At 48.2% G+C, this 22,219-nt stretch overlaps 1 long non-coding RNA gene across 2 annotated transcripts in view; it reads right to left on the minus strand.

Moving 5' to 3' along the window:
* Positions 1-5,209: 5,209 nt before the first annotated feature.
* The window catches only part of LOC141094762 (uncharacterized), a 116,483-nt gene continuing 99,473 nt past the window's right edge, over positions 5,210-22,219 (minus strand). For both annotated transcript variants that reach the window (XR_012233169.1, XR_012233168.1), the window contains exon 3: positions 5,210-6,587. This is a non-coding gene — a long non-coding RNA (uncharacterized lncRNA). The remainder of the gene's footprint in view (positions 6,588-22,219) is intronic.

Below are 22,219 nucleotides of genomic sequence, written 5' to 3' on the forward strand. Positions count from 1 at the left end.
CACGGAACGAAGGAGTAGGAGAACAGAAAGGAGTTGTGGGTTGGAAGAGGAAAACTGCCTATAGGTTCTCAGCGCAAGGCCGGGGCCCGGTCCCCGAGGTTGTATAGACACTTATGGTTCTGCAGCAGACACCGGTGGAGTAGTTGGCTGTAAATGCACTACTCCCATCAAAGACTTGGGACACAACAGCAACTGGATAGAGAGCCAGGACTTCTGAGGAAGTCCCCAATAGATGCTACAGCTGTCTGTCATACAAGTAAGGTTCTAGGAACATCTGACAGGAGGAATTCCAGAGAACTACGGTACTGGAGTTCTTCACTCTAAAAGGTGCAATAGAGGAGTCGTTCAGGAAAGGCACATGTTGGCAGAGTGTTGGAGAGGAGAACCCTGACTTGCCCGGGAGGTTGATTGAGTCTCTACCCCGGAGGACACGGCATGGAGGCAGGCACCAGTGGGTACCACGAACTGTGAGTAAAGCTTTGAAACTGCAAGCCCTGGTGTCCTCCATTCATTCGCCGTTAACACCTTCAGCACCGCTACATCTGGGTACCAGCATCTATACCATTCTGCACCTCTCCTCGTCCATTGCACCTACACTGCCCTGGGACTACAGCTCCACCTGTGGGGAGCTATACCATCTTTGCTGCACCACACCATCAGTCCCAGCGGATCTGCACGCAGCGTTGGCTTACCATCTCCCTTGCCAAACACCACGGGTGGCGTCACGAACTATTCAAATAAACTTTAACACCATTAACATCACCGCCATTGATATTGGGCGCCCAGGGCCACGGACTGGGTCACTGCTGCTGTGACACCTTCCCCCTGACACCGGCCCGGTACCAAGTACCCCACTGCCCTGGGTGTGAGGGGCGACCCATGAGGACGACACTCAGATCTATCCCTCTGGCCCAGATGTCACCTCTCTGCCATCCAGAATCCTGGAGTGTCTATGTCAGGAACACGGCACTGTACTTGCTCACTGAGCCAGTGCGCGTGTCCTGAGTGTCAGGATCCTGTCAGCACCAGCGTGCAGCCTCCGCTGAGCAGGGACTCACCCGCACTGTAGGGGTACCGGGGTCAGGTACAGCCAGAAAGTACCGATGCACAGGACCTGTGGATGCTGAAGTTTAGCAAGCAGACACGGGACCTACGGTCATGTGACTGCAAGGGGGCGGGGCTTAGCATCCTACTTAGGCCGGTTTCACATTAGCGCATTTTCAGCGCGCGCACGGCCGGGGGTAGCTCCGCCCCCGAGCCGGCTCTCTGCCCGGCGTGCCCGCCCCTTGCCTGTAGCGCCGCCTCCTAGCGGACAGCGGCGCCTGCGATCGGCGCACCCTATCTTTAGCATAGGGTGCGCCGATCGTGCGCAGGCCGTGCGCTAGTTGCGCTTTGACCTGCGCTGCGCACTTTTGACGGTGCGCCGTGCGCGCCAAAATCGAACTTTTCAGATTTTGGCGCGCACGGCGCACCGTCATAAGTGCGCAGCGCAGGTCAAAGCGCAACTAGCGCACGACCTGCGCACGATCGGCGCACCCTATGCTAAAGATAGGGTGCGCCGATCGCAGGCGCCGCCGTCCGCTAGGAGGCGGCGCTACAGGCAAGGGGCGGGCACGCCGGGCAGAGAGCCGGATCGGGGGCGGAGCTACCCCCGGCCGTGCGCGCGCTGAAAATGCGCTAATGTGAAACCGGCCTTAGTGAGATGGAAAGACACTATACAGAATTACTCAGAGTCAGGCAAAACGGGGTTCATACACAGAGATAGCCGTAACGTACCAAGGATGAGACAGAGCGGATAGTCAGGGCCAAGCAGCAGTCAAAACCAAACAGACATAGAAGGTACCAAGCAGAATCCAACAAGCAATATCCAGAGAACAGACCGAGTCATACACAGATTATCAAGCAACCAGAACACAGCAAAAACACACTCAGGGGTCACCACACTATGCCAAGGTCAAGAGTATAACTGACAGGAATGGGAGCGTCCTGAGGCTATAAGAAGCCTCTCCCAGAACCAGGGAGAGGCCACAATCATAGCCCCAGGTGTGCAGGTAAGCCTGCACCGGGATCACAACCTTTAACCCCAGAAATGCCAGTCATCAGCACTGGTTCCAGACATTAACCCCACGTGTGTGAGTCAAACCCGCACTGAGATCATGACAGTCTATCAGCCAGATCCTCCTTCTTCACCTCTCGCTTCCTAAAACTCAATGTAGACAAAACCAAACTTGTCAGATTTCCTCCATCTCACGTATCTTCCCTACCTAATCTATCTATTATGATAAATGGCATCACGCTCTCTCCCGCACCTGAAATCCGCTGCCTCAGAGTAACTCTCGACTCTGCCCTGTCCTGCAAACCACACATCCAAACTCTTGCCACCTCCTGTTGCCTCCGACTCAAAAATATTTCCAGAATCTGTCTCTTCCTCAGCCCTCAATCTACTAAAACCCTTTTGCATGCCCTCATCATCTCCCACCTTATTACTACAACACCCTCTTCTGTTGCCTCCTTGCCAACTCTCTTGCACCACTCCAGTCTGTCCTCAACTCTGCTGCCTGACTAATCCACCTCTCTCCTTGCTACTCCCCTGTTTCTCCCCTCTGCAAATCCTTCCACTGTCTCCCAATTCCCCAATGAATCCAGTTCAAACTACTAACACTGACCTTCAAAGTCATCCACAACCAGTCCCCTATATCTCTGAACTAATCTCCCAATATTTTCCCTCACGTAATCATCGTTCCTCCCAAGACCTACTCTCCTCCACACTTATTCGTTCCTCACAAAACCGCCTCCAAGATTTCTCCTGAATATCCTCCATCCTCTGGAATTCCATGCCTCAGCACGTCCGATTATCCACCACCATCGGATCCTTCAGCTGGAACCAGAAAACCCATCTCTTCAGGAAAGCTTACAGCCTGCAATAACCATTCTGCCGCTTCACCACCACCAGAGCTGCCACCTCACCACCACCAGAGCTGCTGCATCTCTGTCCGACCTTCTGTCCCTTCCCCATTATCCCATAGAAAGTAAGTCCGCAAGGACAGGGTCCTCTCCCCTCTGTACCAGTTTGTCATTGTAAATTTGTTTAATGGAGAGAGAGAGAGAGAAAGAGAGAATTTTTTTCTGTCCGCCAGAAATGATTTCAGGGTTAAATTTCCGCCTGACTTCATTCCTATAAAAATGCGGATCCTGCAGTACAAAAAACGTTACATGGTCCGTCCAGGCATCTCGGCGGAAGCAAAAAAATTGACGGATCCGCAAAAAAATGGATCCAACGGATGGCCATCCGTCAAGATCCACCGGTAATGCAAATCAATGGGGAAAAAAACGGATCCGCCAAAAAAAATGGTGGATCCGTTTTTTTGCAAAAACGGCAGATTTTGACTGATGGTCTGAAACGGAAGTGTGAAACAGGCCTTAGATAAAAAAAAAATTCAATTCTAGTGATGTCACTAAGTGGTTGTATGAGCTGTTGTGATCTCACTGACTCTAGTCAGAGGTGTGGATAGGCTTCTCTTCACCAGGATGAAGCCGGCCATACACATTAGATGGTTGTCAGATGAACAGTGGTTGAACTAATTTTTCAGCTGTGCTGGCCCTACATACACCTATATGCGCCGATGGGGCCACTGGCTACAGTACTGCAGATGGAGTCATTGTGTGATCTGTTGTGCATACTTTTCGGCCGTATACGCCTACTGGATGCAGTTGATGTCTTGCTGCCCGCCTCAACCATGCCAACCATCTAGAAATTTCTGGACTGACTGTAAAAATATGGCACTTTTTTGCCCCATCTGTAAAAAAATATCTGAGGCATCTGTGAATTTTTTGAAGATAAAGAAACTTCTACAGATTATTATTTTGAATGTAATTATAATCATTTTACACTGAAGGCAGCAGATGTCATCATATAAGAATAATGGGCTGTAGACATGGATCACTTATATTCATAATGATTTATTATGGTTTTCCAATGTGTCCGTAAAAATATTGTCTGTCTGTATTTATTTGATAAAACAATCAGTAAAAAAAAGTCACATTGGCACTAGGGCATCTGACAACCACAGTCTTAGAAGTAGATTCAACCCCTGAGCAAGTGGCAGGTCTTGAAAAGTAACTTTGCTCCAATATTAGCTCACCAATAGTGTTGAGCATTCCGATACTGCAATATCGGGTATTGGCCGATATTCGCGGTATCGGAGTTCCGATACTGAGTTCCGATACTTTTAGAATAACGAATACCGGAATTGGAAGTTCCCATAATGCAATGAGCCAGTTTGATTTTATTCAGCCAATGAGGAATGCTAAGAAGTGTGGGCACATCCTGTTATGCATGTTAGGCATGTTAACTAATGGCATGGCTGTGATTGGCTGCGAGCAGACCACCCCGCTGCTCCTCCCCCAGACACACGCTGAACAGTGATCTATGGAAAGTGAAACTAGTGAGGGAGGAGGAAGCGACCAGTTCTCATTTCAATGCCAGAACACCCTCCCCCTGGACGTTTATCTTAGAAGCAAGAGATGATATCTTGGAAACCATGCAGACTAGTCACAGAAGGTAAATTACTTATTGTCAGAATTCTGCAGCCCAGATATGAACTGAGATTATGTGAAAAGCCCGGACAACCTGTTCTGTTTATGTATTTCTGCCAAGTTGGATCGGTACTCGGTACCGGGCCCGTTGGTTTCAATGGGAGATGTCACGGTAGCTGTGACCCGGTCCATGGCCCTGGGCATCCATTGTAAAAGGGAAATGTTGAACGTGTGGATGATGATTAAAGTTTATGAGTGAATGATTCGTGACACCACCTGTGGTGTTCGGCAATGAAGATGTTAAGCCGACGCTGCAGACAGATCCTCTGGGACAGATGGTGTGGTGCAGCTTTGATGTTGTGGCCCTCCACAGGTAGGGCTGTAGTCCCAGGGCAGTGTAGATGGAGAGGTAGTGAAGAGACGTAGATGGTGCAGTGCCAGGCACAGAGATGTAGCAGTGCTGAGTGTGTTGGCGCAGGAATAACTGGAGGACACCAGCACATGTAGTTCCAAAGCTTTACTCACAGTCTGTTGTGCATACAGGTGCCCGCATCCGTGCCGTGTCCTCTGGGTCAGGGGCTCAGTCAACCTCCAAGCTAGATGAAGCACTCCGTTCCAACACTCCGCCAACATGTGCCTTTTCTGAACGTCTCCCTCTATTGCTACACAATCCCTTTAACATAGTCAATATCTTTGCAACTCAGAACGTCTTAAAAAAAAATTAATTCCTGCTATTCCATTTGATTGCGCTAAACCTCTATGCCTTTAATACATCCAAAATGAACAGAAGCGAAGTCTAAAATTATGTATCTTTATTGCAAAATATTCATAAAAACATGGGAACATATAAAAAAGGTGGAGGACATAACAATAGGGTCACCGCATCATGGGGTAAATAGCAATATCAACAATACGTGTTGAATAGGTGTATCCATGAGATAAATTGGTTGTAGGCAAAATGCAAAAAGATCAAAGAAATACCATCAAATGAAGCCATATAAATATGTGCCAATGGTTATTGTATGATTAATGCAAAAATGCACAGAGAAAATAAATGGACTCCATGGAAATAGTGATCTTCAAACACCAATCAGGGGTAATTAATATCAAAAACCGTATGGAAATAGTTGCATGCAAGTGCGAATGGTAATGTGTACAAATATACCCCGAGGCTGGGAGTGAAGAAAGATATGAATGATTATGGCATATTTACCTTAGTTGCGGGCAGGAGAACCCCGACGCGCGTTTCGCGGTAGCTTTATCAAGGGGCATGTGATAGAGTAGTTTTGCGCCCTATTTATGTGAAAATGGAGTGGGGAAGGCAAACGCCATGGAGCGCTTCCGGTAGGCGGCACGGATCATAGCCGTCACGGCTCGGCGTCATGCAAGCCGCGCCTCCTCTCGGCCCGACGCGTCAGAGCAGGAAGGAGGAAGCGGCGGCATAGAGACGCGTCGCCATGACGACGCTGAGAGCCGAACCACATCCAGAGCGCGTCCCGCTGCCCTGGAAGGGAGAAGCAAAAGATGCATGAAAAAACTAAGTATGAAAGTGAATGAATGGGTGGATGAGTGAATGAATATAAGAACAATGGACATGTTCATGTAGTGAGAAAACCAGGTGACAGAAGTGCAAAATAGCAAGAGTGCACAAAAAAGCGCAATGGAATGTAATACATATATTAAAAGCATCCGTGAAGTTCACGTGAGATCTACAAAAGTATCTTAAATTGTGAATCATAAATACATTCATTTGAATAAGAACATAGTATATAGTGCAAATACAAATAATGCAGATTTTTTCATAATGAGATACATGGATCTGCATCAGAAAGAAATTAATTAAAATACATTAGGATACATAAGATGTGGATGAAAAAAGGGGGTCCAAAGAAAGGGACGTCCTATAAAAAATAAATCCATGCACAAGAAATAACAAATATGAACTATTCGTCCATAAAGGTCAATCTTCCAACCAGGGCAACCAGAATCAAGAAAATTGGAACATCAGACTTGTGGTAGAGCAGGGACAAAACAGCGACAAATTAAGAAATCTATAAAAAGATAAATAAAAATAATAAGGTTAAAATACATAAAGAAGAACGGAAAGAACAGAGCTGTTTACAACAAAATTATAGAAAAGGGGCGAAACTGATGACCTCATTGAGACCATTTGGCTGTATGGATCCAATTTTAGAGATCCATCGCGCCTCCAATTGTGCCAACGTTTTTCTCCAATTTCCACCCCTAACATCAATGTGTATTTTATCTATGCCAAATGCTTTTAAAAGGTCCGCATTACAATTATGAACTAGCTTAAAATGTCGCGGTATCGGTTTTAGGAAGGAAATGTCTTGTATCTCTGCTGCATTGATAATGTCGCAGTAATGCTCCCTAATCCTGGTCTTAAGCGGTCTCGAGGTTAACCCTACGTAGATTTTAGAGCATGGGCAGTAAGCGTAGTAAACGACTCCAATTGAATCACAAGTGATATGCTGCGTAATCGAAAAATTCTGGCCACTACTGGAATGGAAAGTCGTAGCTCTTGTCATATTGGGAAATGCAATACAATTCCCGCAAGGAAAGAAACCCCAAGCAGGACCTTTGGATCCAAAGGACTTATCCGGTTGAGGTCCTGAATAATAACTGCGGACAATATGATTTTTTAAACTGGGAGATTTCTTATATGTGATGGATGGATAATCCTGCAAGAATTTTGCCAAACCCCTATCCTCCTGCAAAATGGGCCAGAATTTTTTCAAAGAATTTTGCATCCCACGCCAATTGGCGCTATAGGTGGTAATGAATCTTACCTTAGGGTCCTGTGCAGGCTTAAACTGCGGTTTTAAAAGTTCATTGCGATCCGCTTTTACGGCTGCCTGTAATCCCTTCTTAATGCATCTCTGTGAATATCCTCTCTCTTGAAATCTGTTGGATAAGTCATCCGCCTGCTCAGCGAAGTTCTTCTCAGTGGAACAAATTCGCTTTATTCTAAGGAATTGTCCCTTGGGTATGCTTTTTATCAATGATTGGGGATGGGAGGATGTCGCATGCAAAAGCGAATTAACGGAAGTTTCTTTACGAAAAATGTTGGTTTCTAAGAAGCCACCAGGGGGATTAGTAATTTTAATATCGAGAAAATCAATGGAGGTCTGGCTGTACTTGCAGGTAAGCTTGATATTTGATTTATTGTCATTAAGAGTCCCGACAAAATCGAGGAGGTCCCGCTCCGAGCCCTGCCACACCATGAGGATGTCATCGATGTAGCGGGCCCAGAACAGGACCCCCTCGATATGCGCTATGGGTCTAGTGAGAAAGATTTCTCGCTCCCACATGCCCATAAAAAGATTTGCATATGCGGATGCAAAGGCTGCACCCATTGCAGTCCCCTGCTGTTGTAAATAGATGCTCTGTTTAAAAATAAAAAAGTTATGCTCCAGAGCAAATCTAAGCAGCAAAAGCAAAAATTCGGTAAAGTCAGGACATGACTGGGACATACATAAAAACGTTCTTGTGGCCAAAATCCCATCTTGATGCTGAATGTATGTGTACAGGGCTTCCACATCCATGTGACCAGCCACATGTCTTTATCAAGAGGGATGTCATCAATTTTTCTCAGTACATCCCCAGAATCCTTCACATAGGAAGGAAGATCAGATACCAGTGGTTTCAAATGGAAATCTAAAAATTTAGCGATAATTTCACAGAGACTCCCATTGCCCGAGACAATTGGGCGCCCGGGTAGAATGGAGGCATTTTTGTGAATTTTGGGCAAGAAATAAATACATGCCATTTTCGGATACAAAGGTACCAGGTGATCCCTGAGATCCTTGGTAATGAGGCCATAATCAAAGGCCTGATCAAAAATGTCCTGTAATTCGCCCTTAAATTTAAGGGTGGGATTAAAGGTTAGTTTCTTATAACAGGTCTCATTTCTCAACTGTCGGAAGGCTTCCCTTTCGTACATTGAGATGGGCCATACCACTACATTGCCCCCTTTATCCGCCTGTTTCAGGACAACCCCTTTAAGATTTTTCAATTCATTCAGAGCCTTCCTTTGTTGGAAGGTTAAATTGTCCCTAGAGTCTGATCGCCTTAACTTTTCAAATTCCTTAGTCACAAGTTTGACGAAAAGTTCAATGTGAGGGTAGAGATTGAGAGGCGGAAATTTCTTAGGAATAGGGGGGTGAAATTTTTCATTACCTGTATAACCTGTGGTATGCTGATTGTCTCCCAATTCTTCAAGGATGGAAATGGCACGTAATTCATCCTCACTCCAATTTTCCCCTATTTTTGGTTTGTCATGTAGTTTTTTCAAGACTAATTTGCGGGCAAAGAGTTGGAGGTCTTTGGTGGCTAAAAAAGGATCAAATTGAGAGGTTGGTGAAAAAGAGAGGCCTAACCTTAAAACCTCCAGCTGCGAGGGACTCAGGATGATAGAGGACAAATTAATTACCTGCATTTTAGCGGAGGTATGAGCAGGGCGTTCATGCGATTTTTTAGGGGTATTACCCCTTCTAAAGTTATCATTTCTCCTTAGGTTATAAGTACGTTTTTGTGTTCCATTACTTTCTCTCGAGGATGTTGAAGAAATGGAGGATGAACGCGATAAAGATCGCCCATGTGCTCCGTTGGAGGGCCATTTATAAATAGTGCCATTATTAAAGTCCTTTAGATCCCTCTGAAATTTTCTGGTTTTCACCTCTTTCACCTCTTTCTCCCAAACCATAAATTGATTATCCAATTCCTTATTAAAAACCTCAATCTCAGCAGAGGACAAATTTTCTAAAAGTTTATGACGAGTGCAATCAATATCAATGTCCAGTTTTTCCAACTTTTTTTATTATTACCAATAAGAAGCTCAATTAGAGACTTGGAGCAAATAGTGCAAGCTTCCTCCCATCTGGTCCTAAATAAAGGGTCATCGATAATAAAAGAAGGCATAATGCGAATACGCAGTCCTCTTGGTATGAGGCTTTTGGCCAAATAGGTCTCCAGAGAGGCCTTGTTCCACCAAGTTCTTGTTCTTTTTTTAAGAAAAAATTTTAAAGAATTTTTAAGCTCTGTTTTTTGACCGATTTCACTAGTACCCAATTGCGTAGTGTCCCCATAAAAAACTGTATCGACGCAAGAGAGCCAATTTTTATCTCTTGCTTTATAATCCATCCTGGTAGTGGGAAATAGCTGTAAACAAAGTACAGTGTAGTTAAATACTCAAAAACAAGATCACCTAGGAGACCAAAATGCTTCAAATAACAAATACATCCAAAATGAACAGAAGCTAAGTCTAAAATTTTGTATCTTTATTGCAAAATATTCATAAAAACATGGGAACATATAAAAAAGGTGGAGGACATAACAATAGGGTCACCGCATCATGGGGTAAATAGCAATATCAACAATACGTGTTGAATAGGTGTATCCATGAGATAAATTGGTTGTATGCAAAATGCAAAAAGATCAAAGAAATACCATCAAATTAAGCCATATAAATATGTGCCAATGGTTATTGTATGATTAATGCAAAAATGCACAGAGAAAATAAATGGACTCCATGGAAATAGTGATCTTCAAACACCAATCAGGGGTAACTAATATCAAAAACCGTATGGAAATAATTGCATGCAAGTGCGAATGGTAATGTATACAAATATACCCCGAGGCTGGGAGTGAAGAAAGATATGAATGATTATGGCATATTTGCCTTTAATGTCTCCTCCACCTCCCCCAATGCATTCTACATTATTCTTAGTTGTTTTCCTTCATGTAGAATTAACCTAAAAGGAAAGTAAGGGTTTATTTTCATTCCGATATTTGTGTCTCATTGACTTGCATTGGTTTCCGGTATCGGAATCGGCATTGGCGATATCCGATATTTTTTGGGGATCGGTCCAATCCAATCCCATCCGATATTTCCCGATATCGGAAGGTATCGCTCAGCACTACTCACCAACAGATATCTGGCTAGAACATCAATCATCTCTGGATCTTCTCATCGTATTTCCACCAAGCAGAGCTGCCATGAGATTTATAGGAATTGTATAGAACAGAATTTGCTCATGGGTGAATTCTTCTGAATTGCAGCAACTGGAGTTGCCAAGGCACTTGCGGTGTCTAATTTTTTGAGTAGTTCCTTCAGATCTCAGTAACATTATACTCATTCTGCACTGCTCTAATCTGTCGAGTCAATGTCAAGGTCACCATAGTTGGTTCTTGGACCTTGTGGGCATGATCTTTGACAGTAAGCCTGGGACATAGGTTTCCACCACTTACAGTGTCTTCTCGCTGAGCTGTAGGAGCTGCATGACAAAGAGGGAGACCTCCGAGAACCTCTTGGATGGTCTTGAATGGTGATGGGAACAATATCTGCTATGCCTAGCTCTCCTGTTTTGCCTTTGAGACTAAGACCCTGGGAGGTGGCCTCAGAAGTTGTTCCAAAGCGTATTCACCTTCAAGAACCCCTGTCCACACACTCATACATTGGGAAACATGAACTGGATTGGGACATAACTGGGTGGCCATCAACTGGGGTGTGGGGGGTGTGCAGGCGGCTAGTTTGATCCCTGCATTCCTGTGCATACCTGCCAAATAAAACCTGGTGCGTGTTGCATGATTCAGATATGTGTCATGTTGTGTTCGGGTCACAAGGGTTCATTGGATGTACAGGGCCACAACATATTACGGTGCACAGTACGAGTGGGAAGTGCCCCGTCCCTTTCAGGTCATATCTCGTACACAGGCCCATCGGGGCTTATTCGGCGCAATACTCGGTAAGGACTCTCTTCCCACCGGGGTTCTAGCTTGTTCTGGGGGCGCTGATCTAGTATAAGTACTCGATCCCCAGTCTGAAAGTCAGTGGAGGTAGAGTCCCCTCTGGGTGCTCTAGGTCCTGGAGTTTTGTCTGGACGATGTGGTGAAGGGTCTGTAGCTGGTGTCGGTGGTTTCGGACCCATGATGACACTCCAGACCAGGGTTGGGGTTCCTCTGGGTTTAGTTCTACCTCCGTGATCCCTTTGCCTTCTCGCCCGAATAGCAGTGAGTAGGGGGTATAGCCGGTAACTCGGTGCACCCGGTTGTTGTAGACCGACACTAGTTCAGGGACATACTCAGGCCAGCGGGCCTTCCGGTCACTCTCCAGGGTGCGCAACATTTGAATTAGTGTCCGATTAAAGTGCTCGCAGGCCCCATTTCCCTGTGGGTGGTATGGCGTGGTCCGAGATTTATTTATACCATAGAGACGATGTAGCTCCTCCATGACCTTCGCCAGGAAGCATGCTCCCTGATCTGAATGTATCCGTTGAGGCCAGCCGTACACTTGGATAAAGTTCTTGAAGATTGCATAGGCGGCTGACTCCACAGTTTGTTCTCTGGTGGGGGTTACCACGGCAAATTCGGTGAAGTGATTCACCATGACGAGACAATGCTCATACCCCTGGTATGCAGGGCCAATATGTCATGATACCAGTGCTGGGTGACCGGCACTTCTGGGGTTAATGTTCTGATCGCAGTGCAGACTCTCACCTGCACACCTGGGACCTATTAGGGTGGCCTCTCATTGGTTCTGGGGAGGCTTCTTATAGCCTCAGGAAGCTCCCATCCCCCGTCAGTTATACTTTCGCCCTTGACATTGTGTGGTGACCCCTGAGTGTGTTAGTGCTGTGTTCTGGTTGCTTGACTCCCTGGTATGACTCGGTCTGTTCTCTGGATATCGCTTTGGATTCTGCTTGGTACCTTCTATGTCCGTTTGGTTTTTGATCTCTGCTTGGCCCTGACTGTCCATTCTGTCTCATCCCTGGTACTGTATTAATATCTTGTGTATGACCTTTGGCTTTGTCTGACCTCCCGTCTGTTTATCCCTCCTGTACCTCGCTTGCCTGTATTGTGCCTGACCTCTGCTTTGCCAGACTCTGAGTTTTCTTCCTCCTCTGAAAGCAGGATGCTAAGCCCCGCCCCCTTGCAGTCACATGACCGTTCACATGACTGTAGGTCCTGTGCCGGCTTTCTAATCTTCTACATTCAGGTCCTGTGCATCTTTATTTTCCAGCTGTTCTTGTCCCCAGGGGTCCCTACGGTGCGGGTGAGTCCCTGCTTAGCAGAGGCTGTACGCCGGCGCTGTCAGGACCCTGACACAATGGACACATAGTCCACCGTCAAGAGCTCGAGGGGAGCTGATGTAACTATCGTTTGCACCAGGGCCCGTTGTGCGGGTGGTTTAGCTAGTTCACATAGGCGGCAGGCCCGAAAAGTTTCTTCCACAGCAGCGTGCAAGCGCGGATGCTAAACTATCTGCTGCAACAATTGCAAGGTTTTCTGGACTCCGAAGTGAGCCCCCTTTTCGTGGGCTTCCCGTGCCAGTTCACTGAGTTGGGCTCTGGGCACAACTACCTGCCAAGTTGTTGCAGACGTCGCCCGTGATACTGTCTTACGATACAACAGTCCTTTCTTGATGACTAGTTTCTCCCATTGGCGTAGCATCAGCAACATATCCTGAGACGAAGTCTGTCTCTGGGCATCGGTGGGTAGTCTGCCGGTGGTCACCCATCGGCGTAGGAGCCCAATTTCTTCATCTTCTTGCTGCTGTTGGATTCATTTGTCACGTGATTGCTCCAGCACACCCCTTGGGGGGTCCTTGCGTGGCAGCCGTGAGCACGGCGGCGGTGAGGGTATACGGTGTCTCTTCTCCTTCCAATTCGTCGTGTCGACTTTTCCCTGGTGTTGTGTGCCGCATCCTGGTGAGGGCATCCACGTGCACATTTTCTGCTCCTCTTTTGTAGATGATCTTGTAGTTGAACTTGGCCATCCGGGCCACCCATCGCTGCTCCAGAGTCCCCAATTTGGCATTTTCCAAGTGGGCTAGCGGGTTGTTGTCAGTTCGCACCACCACTTCGGAGCCCGCCAGGTACTTTGCGAATCGCTCCGTCATGGCCCAAACCACCGCGAGGAGCTCGAGCTTAAAGGAGCTGTAATTGTCAGGGTTTCGCTCGGAGTCATGAAGTGATCGGCTACCATACGCGATCACTCTCTCCCGGCTGTCCTGAACTTGTGACAATACAGCCCCTAGCCCGTGAAGGCTCCCGTCGGTGTGTAGTTTGAACGGTTGCGAGAAATCCGCATAAGCTAATACTGGGGCACCCGAGAGCGCAGCCTTAAGGTCTTGGAAGGCCTCTTCTTGAGGTTTTTGCCACTGAATTTTCCGTCCATTCGCCCCGGCAGGAGCCCCCTTTAGCAGGTCCTGCAGGGCTCGGGCCCGGCATGCAAAATTCTTTACGAAACAACGGTAGTATCCAGCCAGCCCCAGGAAGGCCCGCACGTCTTTTATCATCTCGGGGGTAGGCCATCCCTGAATGGCAGCAACCTTTTCAAGGGACGGTCTAACACCCTCGGCCGAGACGACATGCCCCAGATATTCAATCTGGGTGCGAAACAGGAGGCATTTCTGGGGCTTCACCTTCAACCCATACTTCTGCAGCCGGCCGAGCACCTGCCCCAACTGCCGCAGGTGGTCCTCAAATGTGGCGGCATAGATGATTATGTCATCCAAGTATATCAGCGTGGCCTCGGAGTTGAGATCCCCCAGACACCGCTCCATCAGCCGCTGAAAGGTCCCCGGGGCATTGGCCAGCCCAAACGGCATTCGATTGAACTCTAACAGTCCCATAGGAAGAATGAACGCCGCCTTAGCCCTGTCTTCTTCCGATATCGGCACCTGCCAATACCCGCTGGCCAGACCTAACGTTGAAAAGTACTTCGCCTTCCCCAAGGCGGACAGGGATTCTTCTATACGAGGCAACAGGTACGAGTCTTTGATGATACAGGCATTCAGCTTTCTATAGTCCACACAGAACCGCAGGGTGCCATCCTTTTTGCGGACCAACATGATGGGAGCTGCCCAGGGTCTCTGGCTCTATCGTTTGACCCCCTTCCGCAGCATTTGGGCCAGTAAAGTTTTTACCTCCTGGTATAATTGTGGGGGAATTTGTCTGCATCGTTCCCGTATAGGGGCCGTTCCTGCCATGGGAATTCTGTGCATGATAGCTGTGGTGCATCCAAAATCATTCTCGTGGCTAGCGAATACCCCATGATACTGTCCTAGTAGTGTTTCTACCTGGAGAAGTTGGGCGGGTGCCAGGCCAGAGAGTTCAGCCTGCATTCTTTCCAGGATGTTTCGGCCCTTTTCCTGAGTCGAGGACCCGGCAGCCTGCAGAGTTCGAATAGTCACTGCCCAAGGGTCCTCGGGTTTCACCTTCAATTGGACCGTAGGGGCTGGCAGCACCTCTTCCAACGGCCTCACCAGCTTGAGCATCTCGACCCGGGGCCTTGAGATGATGTCTTGGTCTTCTAGGTTGACACAGCGCACCAGGACGGTCCCTCTCCGCACAGTGGCCAGGGAGCGGGCCACCAGTATGCAAGGAGGCAGGCGTTCCGAGTAGCATGGCTCCACCTGGATCTCCGCGCCCTCCAAAGGCACCGGGGCCCGGATGGGCAGGGCCACCACTATCTGCCCGGGGGGCAGTATGAGCGGGGGAGCCACTGGCACAATGACTTTGCCCAGTGCCTCGCCCTCCTGGCAGTCCTGGAGAACTCGCTCCTCCCGCACCAACTGCTGGAAGACCTGCCCTTGAGGCATGCAGGAACCCCACTGGTTCAGAGTCTCTTGCATTGCGTCATTGAGGAGTAAATTGCCAAACTCCCGCAGGATGTTCATGCCCAGGATAACTGGATGTTTGTCATTGGTTTCTCCATGAGTCAGGACCACTCCCCGGCATCCGAGGGATTTGCCACACAGCGTCATCTGCACCCAAACCACCCGACGACAGGGACCGGTAATTAATTGGTGGTTACCAGTTTTATCATAGGTCCCCACTGGGGTCTCACTGCCTCAGGGAAATGCTGCCAAAAGAAAGTTGCAGGCATGGTCGTTACTTGCGACCCCGTGTCCACTAGGCGCCGTACGGCACGGCCCTCGACTTCTGCCCATACCACTGAACACTTTGCGACCAGATCTTTGGGACTTCCACCACCCCATGTCGTGGCTTCTGGCTCCGAGCGGCGTCCCCCCAGCCCGGAGCCCTCTAGTTTATTGGCGGCCGGGGTGGGCGCCTCCCACACCGCGGACACTCTCATGCGAAGTGGCCCAGCTCCCCGCACTCATAGCACTAGGGCTGTGAGGGCCGGCCGCTCAGAGCATAGCGAGGCCCCCAGGGTCTGGGATTGAATCTAGGCTGCCCAGACGTGACCTTGGTTCTTCTCTTCACTTCGGCCAACTCGCCCCTGATGTTCTTCAGTTCTTGTTTCATCTCTTCTATCCATTGGGGCTCTCCGACAGCAGTCACAGCGACCTCCACACTCCGGACCTTCCCCACGGGGACCGTCATTCCCTGCTCCTGCTCTCGTGCACGCGCCTGACTCCCCACCTCAGAGAAAGCTAAATGTGGGTTCACTCGGACCTGCTCCCGTAGTGCCTGCTTTATCAACGGGTCTCAGAGTCCAGTCACTAACAAGTCGCGTAGGGTAATGTCGATGGGTACTACCCCTACGCAGTCCTTCCGCTCGATGGCCGTGTATAACTCTTGGAGGACATTCATATACTGGGTGATAGTCTCCCCCTCTCCCTGCATTCGACTGAACAACCGAGTCCTCAACTCTCCCACATCTGTCAGATCCCGATCAGTCTCTTCCAGTATCCGCAAGACCCTAGCAAGGGTGTTGCGATGTCCCGGGGGCCTCAACATTACTGAATCCCGGGCCTCCCCTTCTAATGCCATGAGAGCTACCTCGGCTTCCAGGTCAGTGGTCATTGGATGCATTCGGAAGAGGCCTCGCATTCGCTCTGCCCAGCTCCACAGCCCGGTGTTGGAGCCTGAGAACCTAGGCAGGTTGTTTAGCATAGCCCCCAGAGAAATGCTGGACCGGAGTCCCTGGTTGCTTGCTGTGTCTATGGCCCCGCTTTGGCCTGGGGTGCCACTGCCCGCACTCGGAGACTGCATCCTGCTGACTACGCCAAATGTGGTAATAGCAGGTACGCAGGATGCAGTGTCGAGACGCGAGACAGATATGACTTTAAACGTAACTTTTATAGATAAATGCCGTTAGGGCTATTGTTACACAACCAACAAAATAACAGTAGTTGTCCTCGCAGGGAGCCAATACACATAAACAAGGATTGGGAGAACACGACTAATCCGGCAAAGACCGGTCACTATAGGGCGGCGGAATGGCCGACTACGGGTCCTTAGTCACTATGTATCACTTATCCGTCCTGATGTCCCTCGGCGTTCTGTTCCACGGTGTGTCTGCGTCTCAGCCACTGGGCCCAGCCACTGAAGATCTGGCGTAGTCTTCAGGCATTCCAACGCCCAGGAGGAGCAGGTGCACAACAGGCCTGCGGAGAGTTCTTTGGCAGGATGTCCCCCAGCAGAGGCAGCGGGATACCGCCTGGGAGTGGGAGAGTGGAGGTCGCAACTCCCTGACAGGGACTGGCAGCGGCGGTGATAAGTGGTGGTTGATAGGCCACAGGCGCAGTCTGAGGCCTCACTGGAGGATCCGCAGCGAGCACAGACCCAGTCTCTACTGCGGACTGGAGCGGGGCGGTGGCAGCTGCGGGCGGCAAAGGAGGAGTCACCACTGTGGTCGGGAGTGAAGCGGCGGTGGCTGCGGGCAGCAGCGAGGAAGCCGCAGCCATGAGCTGGAGTGAGGTGGAGTCGGCTGCTGATGGCTACGAGTAGGCCGCAGCCAAGAGCTGGAGTGAGGTAGCAGTCTTCTTTTCTCGGTAAGCTCAGCATCGTCTCCCTGCGGTTCACCGAGAGTCACCCTCCTGTCGCTGTCCTCCACTCTGGTAGCTGCTCATGGCTCTCCCTCTCTGGCTCTCACCAAGTCTCCACCTCCTTCTCCCTCGTTCTGCTGACTCACACAGTCTGGCCCTCTCTGCCCCTCTTCTCTGGACTACCCCCCAACTGCCCTGTCAGTCACAGCGGTCCATCCCCTAGCTCTGCTCCCTGGAAACAGATAACCCAGGAACCTAGAAGATGGTCCCCTCGGTTCCGGCCCGGGTACTCGGCGGAGGCCTCTCCTCCTACACTACCAAGAGATGAGAGGGTCTGTAGTAATAGGGAATGGTCCACTGTGTCAAAGGCAGAGGACAGGTCCAGGAGGAGGAGGAGAGAGTAGTGTCCCTTGGCCTTGGCGGATAATAGATCATTGGTGACCTTAGTTTGGGCAGTTTCAGTGGAATGGTGTGGCCAGAAGACAGATTGTAAGTGTTCGAAGAGGGAGCAAGAAGAGAGGTGACATCACAGTAATAACCAGCCAGTGACATCACAGTAACATAAGTATCTGCATTCAGTGACATAACAGCAGTTCAAATAATTTAGTCATACACTGTTACCAATGCAATTAAAATGATTTTTTTGATCATAGTCCATATCAGAATATTTGCGGTGTGCCACTTTAAGGTTCCATATTCTGATGTAGTCTCGTATTCCTGGTTTCGTTTCCGCTGGGGGAGTTATCATGTTATTATTATATGGGGCTTGTGCCAGGGAGTCACAGTTGGTGGCAGAGTTTTTGGTGGTATATCCCTCCTCTGATTCACCCTTTGGCTCTGCAGAGTGTTAAACTCCTGGCTGTTTCCCATTCCTAAGAAGCTGCCAAGGAGAGATAAGGATTGTGTGCGCACTCCGATATGTTCCCTGTAACACATCCGCTCCTGGCAAGGTACTCTATCAGCAGCGGGCACACATGTCACCAGGCTGAGAGTCAGAGACAGGAGGACACCGCCAGAGCTGAAGATAATGACGACATTTACTGTGGTGCCCATAAAGGAGAAGATGTACATGTTCTCAGGGAGTGATGAGAAATACACTCCATGCAAATCCATTCAATACACTGCAGCCTATAAGTTACACATTATGGAAATACCCCAAATTAATTGTCCATTAGCCTATATACAATGGCTATTTGTTATGGCTCAAATGCATCTAAAATATAAATGAAGTACCTCTGCAATATTAACTAGAAATCTGCCGTTTCTTGCATACAGTTTCTAGGCAGACCAATGTCTTTTGATGAATAGATTACAAATAAACACTGTCTTCTGATTCTGCAGCCAGGTGATACTCTGTTCCATCTGCTTCACCTTTTTCTGGCTATAGGGACTGCAGATGAGCAGATCTTTTGAAATTCGAATTTAACAGCTTCCCTGAATTTTTCCCAAAAATTAGTTTCTCAGCTAATAAATTTGTGCAAATCTCAACACCAGAAAGCTTGTATTTGCTCAGAAAATACACAAGAGGGAGAGGAGAGAGAAAACCCTGCTGTCCATAAGAGCTTGCACTGTAAAGGAAAGAGAGAGGACTTTTGATGGGTGAACCCAAACGGTAAAGTTCACGGTCTGTACCAAACACCCAGTGTCCGTGCACAGACTTCCAACACGGACTTCTCCAGGAAGACGGTTACCTTTGCGTGTGTCCCACGCTGTCATTTGTGTGACAGCAAAGAAACATCAGCTCTGGAGGTAAGTTTGTTATCGTTGGTCAGAGCGTTGCTGGAGACAGCTGCTGTGACCGGCGGTAAAAAGGTTACCACCAGTCCCAGGCGTCGGCTGATGAGAGTGCTACTCTCAACATCATATGTCTGCTCTCGCTGATAGCAGTGAGAGCCGGGTGTACAATAATGAGAGTATTCACCAGCCAACGCCTGTGCAATACATAAATAAATAAATAAATTAAAAAATGGCGTGAGGTCCCCTCTATTTTTGACAACCAGTGCAGGTAAAACCAACAGCTGCAGGCTGCAGTCCGCAGTTTTCAGTGTTATCTTGGCTGGTTATCAAAAATAGAGGGGTGTTCATGCTGTTTTTTTTTAATTATTTAAATAATTAAGGTAAGGTAACTATAAAGGTCCGTCGGATGCAGTAAACAGCAGGAGACAGAGAAGGGGTTAACAAAAGTTTACTAAGGCAATTCCTGTATATGAATTCAGGGAAACCTCCGCGCAGGGAGGTATTGAGGCAAATGGAAAATTATACAATAAAAACAACAAGAGGGAAAGAATGAAAGTAATGACTTATCGATTGGAGTTCTTGTTGGAGAGTGGTTGGAACAGTTGGAACAGTTCCCGACTGCGTCACAGTCCGTGAACAAAGTCTCTGGCTCTGCTGTGTAGAAATGAGATGCACTGTCTCCTGACCGTGCCGAAGTATCCATATCGGTTGGTCTTGGGTCCATTGACCTTGGGTCCGTTGAACAAGGGTACGTTGATCTTGGGTCCGTTGAACTTGGGTACGTTGATCTTGGGTCCGTTGGAGAGGGAATACAGTTCCATCTGTGGGTTTCTTAAGTGTGACGCGGCACACTAGGAGCACACTGCCATACAGGCCGCAGGGGTGACAAGGCCTCGTACAGAATCACAGAGCTCAGGAATGGTCGGCAAGTCTGATATACTATCCGTCACGGGTCTCGTATGTGGAGGGGCACTGGATAGCAGGTATGAGGGGAGGACAGTCTGTAAAGGGCTGGCATCAGCGGCGGTAGTTAAGGAGAGGGAGTCAACCTTCGTCCTGCTCTGTAGTCACCTTCCCACCAAGTCTCTCCCCTTCCCGCGCTCTGCTCCTTTTACGTCTCCCACGACCCTTTCTCCCACGCCCATTTTGGTCATCTGCTCAAACTCTCCGCGCCCAGGCAAGTCATCCCCCTGCAACAGTGATGACGGCCCTGATAGTTCCGGCTCCAGAGTGCATTTCACTCCCTTACATAACCACCCTGTTGTATCCCCGACTTGCCCTGATGAAGCTGCTTGCAGCGACAGACATGGGCCTGTCCTCACATGCCTGTTTCACACTCCTGCCTTCACCATTTTTTCCCACGGGTATGTTGTCCCACTGTACATTAACGCTTGATGTGTAGGGCATGAGCCCTCACTATATTGTTTGTGCATTTTGCACATGTGGGAATGTCATGTGTTATAACTTCACGAAACAATCACTGACCTCAGGGAGACCAGTCAAAGAAAACACTGCGGCAGCCGGCAAAGGTGCTCAATCTCAGTGAAATCCTAGGTGCACAGCTGTCTGTGGATGGATACCTGGCCTTGGTATTTCCCTTGTCATACCTGTAAACTCGTAAAGAGCTGGATATTGACTTAAAGGGCCACTTAATATGGTGGTAATGGTGGTTTCCGAAAGGAGCCACTCCTTGGCTGGGCCCTTCCCTGGAGGAAGATCTGGCTAGTCCCGTGTTTGAGACTCTTAAATGAGGCTCCACGGACTTTATTTGCATGTGTTATAACTTATGAGCCTATTACGGTTCGACTTCACATAAGATTGCTTGCTTTCCTTTGAGGACTCCCAGGTTTGCATATCACTCTTTCACTTTCGGCGTTGGATGCGTGTGTTGGAGCTTTACAGCCATGTTTTATCAGGTGACATTCTAGTATGCCTCTTATGTTTATCCCATCACATATCACTATATACCATTTGTGGCATGTGTTCATATGGATACTTTGCAATGCACATTTATATTTAGCATGTAGAAGGTTTTTGAGTGTATTACCTGTTGTAATTATTATTTCACATTGTTCATTGTCTATGTGGATTTTTCATACTTTGTCTTTACAGGTGTGTGGCTTGGCACTTTTTATGTGTATTTTTAAATGATTTTATATACTTCTTGTGTATTCATATTTGTTAATAAAAACATATACTTATTTGTCTACTAGGTGTGCACATCCAATCTGTATTGGTGCTTTTTCTGTTTTTGGCGGCTCCTGGAATCCCGCTACAAGGACAACTTCCCATCATTTCTTCCGTCAAAGGAGCAAGATCTTAAAATGTGGCAATGCAAGCAGACGCTTGTACAGAAGCTTCTGATGGCTTTCCTGCCTGACCGCATCGGTTCAGTGGAACAGCAAGGCAGAAGTGGAGGAAGAAGTCGCCCACACAGCTCTGACACCCCCACCATCACCTCTAAAGGTAGGATTAACATGGCCGCAATGGGGTAAAATTTCATGAGCACGCCACAACATACAGCACCACCAAGTGATACTGCATCAGAAGGACGCAGCATTTAGAGAACATGGTGGAAGAGTACATGTCCTCACATATACATGTACCAACTGATGGGTCTGCCCCATTTAACCATTGGGTGCTAAAATTGGACACATGGCCAGAACATGCCCCATATGCCTTGGAGGTGCTGACCTGCCCTGCAGAAAGTGTGATGTCAGAGCATGTCTTTATCACCGCAGGTGGTGTCATCACAGACAGGCGCATCAGCCTGTCCACAAACAACGTGGGGAATATACCATTCCTAGAAATGAACAAGGCGTGGATCACAAAAGACTTGATTGTACCTTTGGCTGACTAGACAGTTATACCAGCCCCATCCAGCCATGGTTACACTGTAATTTGCAGTTGTTAAATTTTAATTTTATTTTTTTCAAAATTGAAACAAAACACTCAAAAAATGTAAAACAGTGTTGGCCCCTTTCCCTTCTTCCACGTCCACCTCCACCTACTCCACTTGAACATCTGCCTCATGGTTCTATTTTTTTACTGTTATTTTCTAGTTTATTAGTTTTTTCTCTTTTTTAAGTCATTTTTTAAAGTGTTGGCCCCCTCCCCTTCTTCCACATACACCACTATGTACACCTCCACTTCGACCATTGAGTCATGGTTCCATTTGTTTTATTT

Source organism: Dendrobates tinctorius, unplaced genomic scaffold, assembly GCF_039654945.1.
Source record: "Dendrobates tinctorius isolate UK_male_01 unplaced genomic scaffold, ASM3965494v1 ptg000065l, whole genome shotgun sequence".
NCBI lineage: Eukaryota > Metazoa > Chordata > Amphibia > Anura > Dendrobatidae > Dendrobates > Dendrobates tinctorius.